The sequence below is a fragment of the Sinocyclocheilus anshuiensis genome, unplaced genomic scaffold (genome assembly GCF_001515605.1).
Source record: "Sinocyclocheilus anshuiensis isolate Anshui unplaced genomic scaffold, SAMN03320099.WGS_v1.1 scaffold1033, whole genome shotgun sequence".
Taxonomy (NCBI): Eukaryota; Metazoa; Chordata; class Actinopteri; order Cypriniformes; family Cyprinidae; genus Sinocyclocheilus; species Sinocyclocheilus anshuiensis.
Window position 1 is genome coordinate 148,867 of NW_015554137.1, and position 5,558 is coordinate 154,424.

Sequence of the window (5,558 nt, forward strand, 5' to 3'; positions counted from 1 at the left end):
TCAGCAGGTCAGTGTTCACCTTCTTCAAGGCGTCCTCGCTTGATTTCTTGCTTTTCTTCTTCTTGGTCACGTCGGTGGACGCTGTCATGTGGACGGCCGGTTCTAATATTAGAATTGAAGAATAAGAATGTAAGTGAACACAGCTGGTTATTATTGGGAGATTTCTTAGTTACCTTAGTTTCCTGGCCTGTCTGTAGGTGGCGCTCTCTATGTGCCATTCAGCATGTGTTAATAAGAGACAATCAGAGTGTTGAGATCAGCACAAATGTGACACAGTAGAGTTATACGGAATAACATACTATGACACTCACAAACACTTGAATGAGTTGACAGAGATGCAGCACAGAGTTAGGCTATATTATGTTAAACCGCTCCTGATAAATGAAAAGAAATGATTACGCCTGTATGGCCTCATCTTTACACTTCGCCCTACAGAAAAGGAGAGCTCTGATCTGTGTGGATCTGATCCAGTCGCCTCATATAACTACAGGGAATGTATTTTCAGACCGCAAATATCATTACACAAAATCACATCTATCACAATTACGGCAAATTATTGTTCATTATCTGATGACATCTGTCTTATTGAGGCAACATCAGACTGGTGTTATTTTTAGAAAATGATTTTTGATTCTGACTGATTTTCGTCTGTTTTATCGTTTATTTGATGCTATTATTGTGCTGAATTAAACCATACTATAGTAAAGTGTATTGTACTGTACATATTATAGTATTTACAACACTTTTTAATGAATGCTACAGCATACTGTATAGTGAACTGATAAACTGTAATAAATACTGTAGTACACTTTACTACAGTAAACTGCAGTGTATTGTAGTATAATATAAAATATAAGCTTAGTACACTATTGGGTAAGGTAATTTGTTTATATTACTATAGTTGTTATATTACCACAGCAATTATAGAATTACCACAACAAATTAATTCAGGTACTTTACTATAGTATGGTTCAAAAACACTATAGTATTTACTATAAATTACTATATTTTATACTATATTGTATATATACAATATATATATTGTACTGTATAGTATACTATATTACAATTTTTTCATGTGGGTTCTTTTGCATTTCAATCTTTATTACAAGTAATCCCGCGGTTTTAAAGAACTTTGTTTTTCTACCTCCACAAGTGCATCTATCATGTTGCCTTGTTTATCTAAAAGTGCGAAATTAACCATGGTTTTACTACAAATAAAACCAAAAAACATGGTTATAGTTAAACCATGGTAACCACAAAATAACCATGGTTTTGCTACACTACGTTACATGGTATTTGTAGTAAAACTGTGGTTATACACTTTTACTGTAGTAAAACCATGGTTAATTTTCATAAGGGTTTCCTTGTTTTAAACCTAACCAAAAAGCCACGTGTTGACTGTGAAACACAGTAGACTTTAATTATATCAATTTATTGTGAAATTACTAAATTTTCGTGTCAATCCATGTCCATTTTTACTGCGAACAATGCGCTGTCACTTTAATTCAGTGTGTGCAGCACAGCAGAAATAGACTCTGTGCGTAAACTGCTGCACTCAGAGCCGATCCTCCCTATACGCTAAATACGCAAGCTGCGTAGGGCCCCCGAAACACCAGGGGGCCCCCTTGCTCTCAAAGATGATTACATTTTAGTTTAGTTTTTGAATTTGGCCAGCGGTTATGAAAACATGAATGATCATTTCTTTTAATGCGGTGCGCTGTCGCCCTTTCTACGTAAAAATCACTCAAATCATGTAATGTGAATGTCGTACAGTCTTGCTCGAGACTAAAAATCTACAGGTTAGATTTTGCCAATATCTCCTTTAGGGTATGCACAGTATACAGATTTATTTTTAAAAACTACAGTAATTCACAAAAAAGTGTTTTTTTTTTTCATGTTCCAAAGGTTGGAGTATGTTGCTAGTTGCAAGACTGACTTACTTCATGTGAAATTTTGCCAATATCTCCCTTACTGTATGTACCGTTCACAATTATGTAAAAAAAAAAATACAACTATTAGCCCACAAAAGGGTTTTTTTCATTTTTCAAAGGTTGTAGTATAAAATATTGATCTACTGTACGTACAGAAAGGAAGATATTAGCAAAATGTCACCTATAGTAAGTCAGTCTAGTCACTAGGAACGTACTACAATTTTTGGAACATAAAAAAAAAAAAAAAAAACCTTTAGGTAGCCTAAAATGTACATCATTTAGTCTCATCTCGCTTTCCCCCCCGTTTCAACACTGGACTATAACATTATACAACCTGGATCATCTCGAAGAATATATCGACGCACACTACAATACACTCTGCTGCAACATGAACAGGGACAAACCAGATCACAACAAAAAGAGTAAAGGTAACCCCACTCCAAACTCCAAGAGACCTCGTCCCGATTCGCCTTGCAGTCCAAGTATAACACCATCCACATCACCGAAACTGCCGTGCTGCTCTGAGGTAAGCGACATTCTACTCTCTATTGAAAATAAACTCTCCGGACTTGACACCAGGATCGCATTGATTGAAGTCCTACACAAAGAACTCCAGGAATTGCGGCACAGCTTAGAATTCAGCCAAGAGCAGATAGACACTCTCACTAAAGAAAATAACTTTTTAAAGGATTCATTTCACGCACTTGCCACTCAACTCACTTCCGTTGTCGCAGAAAACAAAACCGTGAAAGAAAACATTTTGGATTTGGAAACGCGCAGCATGAGGGACAATTTAGTTTTCACAGGCATCCCGGAACAAACTCCAGACGACCCCGAGAAATCAGTCAAGGACTTTATGATAAAACAACTCAAATTACCAGCCGAAACTGTACAGATCATCACCTTTCACCGTGTTCACCGTATCAGATCTCAAAACAACAACACCCGACCACGACCGATCATCGCAAAATTTGAACACTATAAACACAACTGGTTCAGAGGCAAGGCAGACAACTTAAAGGCACAAACTATGGTCTCAATGAGCAATACCCAAAGGACATTCTCAAACGTCGAAAGCAACTTTTCCCAATCCGAAAACAGAAAATAAATGAAGGAAAAAGAGCAATCATTACAGTGGACAAATTATACATAGATGGACAACTATATCGCGATAAGGACATTACCCCCTGACTTTTCTGAACACCTCGCTTCCATTCATTCCTGAGTCAGTAACTGCCATTATGATAAACTGATCTCTCTCTCTCTCTTTCTTTAATCTATAAGATGTGCTCTTGTTTTTGCACCTAGGTCTCGTGCCCCTCCCCATGTTCCACTATATCTTTGTATTTAATGGTTTTTGTTTTATTGTTGTCCTGCTGTGTACATTCTGTCAATTATGTATCTGTAGTTTTGTCAGTCTGCTAACAACATTGCATTGTTATACACACACACATATGCACTGCCATACCCCTTCGAATACATACACTCACATTTATACACATACAGTACGAACAGACCCATACATTAATATACATTTCTGCTTATTTTTCATTAAAACATGTCATCTATCACTTTTGTAACCTGGAACGTTCGTGGATTTGGTTCTCAGACAAAGAGGATTAAAGTTTTTAATCATCTAAATAAACTACAAGCCGACATATGCCTTCTGCAAGAAACACATCTATCAGAATCTGATCATAACAAAATTAAATCATCTAAGTACAATCATTTATTCTCGGCTCCCTACAACACAAAACAGAGAGGAGTATGCATTCTGATAACACCACCGTTATAGACCCTGAGGGACGTTTCATTATCATAAACATCTCAATTAATTATAGCCCAGTTACAACTGGCAGTTTATATGGCCCAAACACAGACGACCCATCTTTTTTTCCAGACCTTTTTTTCTTCCCTTTCAAATTGTTCTAACTGTCCAGTCATAATAGCAGGTGATTTCAACACAGTTTTAGACTCAACAATAGATAGATCTAACAGTTTGGCCAATAAACGTATCTGGAAATCTGCAGAAACCATAAAACAGTTCATGAGTGATTTTGGTCTTGGCGATGGTTGGCGTCTACAGCATCCTAACGTTAAAGAATACTCATTTTTCTCACCAGTCCACCACTCATATTCATATTCCTACTCATATATTTAAAAGAGAGTGGGCATGCTTTCTAGAGATGAAGGACTCCCCGAAATCATCTCCATCTCTTTTGTGGGAAGCAGGGAAGGCAGTACTAAGAGGAAAAATCATTTCATTCTCCATTTACAAAAAAAGGAAAGAGAAGGAACAACAAGCTGAACTGGAACAAAAAATCAAAGAACTTGAAGACATCAATATAAATAACCCAACAGAAGAAACACAGGACACATCAAGAAAACGTAAATTTAAATTAAATGAATTAATCAATAAACATAGCCAATTCCTAATTCATAGGCTAAGACAAGAAAACTTCCATCACAGTAACAAATCCGGTAAATATTTGGCAAATCAAATCAAACAAAATAAGGAAAAAACAATAATACCAGTTATTACAGACACAGCCGGGAAGTCCACCAATTCACCAGAAGAAATAAATCAAATCTTTCAAAATTTTTACAGTAAATTATATTCCTCTGAAAAAGACCCGACTCAGAAAGACATCAATTCATTTCTCAACAATATCAACCTACCTCAACTTAGTAAATATCAAATAAATACTCTTGAACCCCCCTTAACAGAACAAGAAATCTTTAATGCCCTTAAACTCATGCCGAACAATAAAGCACCAGGTCCTGATGGATTTCCAGCTGAGTTCTACAAACACTTTTGGTCCATTTTATCACCACTCTTCATCCGAATGATAAATGAATCAAAACAAAAATCAAAACTCCCAGATAACATGAACACAGCCACAATGTCACTCCTTCTCAAACCCAATAAAGACCCAACACTACCGTCAAGCTATCGTCCAATTTCCCTAATCAATGTAGACATTAAAATCATCGCCAAAGCACTACCCCATAGAATAGAAAAGGTCACACCATCTATAATCCATCCGGACCAAACTGGTTTCATTAAAGGTAGACTTGCATCTAACAACACACGCAGACTTTTTAACTTAATGTATTACTCATCAATTAAAAAAAAACAAAACCATCACAGTCCCTCTCGATGCAGAAAAAGCATTCGATAGAGTCAATTGGAAATTCCTGTTTTCCACACTAGAGAGGTTTGGTTTTGGGGAGTTATTCATTAAGTGGATAAAACTTCTGTATACATCACCTTCAGCCACTGTCATCACCAATGGACTAGCATCACGTAACTTCACACTGCACCGGGGGACTAGACAAGGATGCCCACTCTCCTCTTCACTATTCACCATGTTCATTGAACCATTAGCAGCAGCCATCCGTCAAAACAGCAACATAAAAGGAATCCAAACACTGTATGTGTATGTATGTATATGTATGTGTATGTGTATTTATGTATATGTATGTGTGTGTATGTATGTGTATGTATGTATGTGTATGTATGTATATGTATGTGTATGTGTGTATTTATATGTATGTGTGTATGTGTATATATGTATATATATATATGTGTGTGTGTGTGTGTGTGTGTGTGTGTGTATGTGT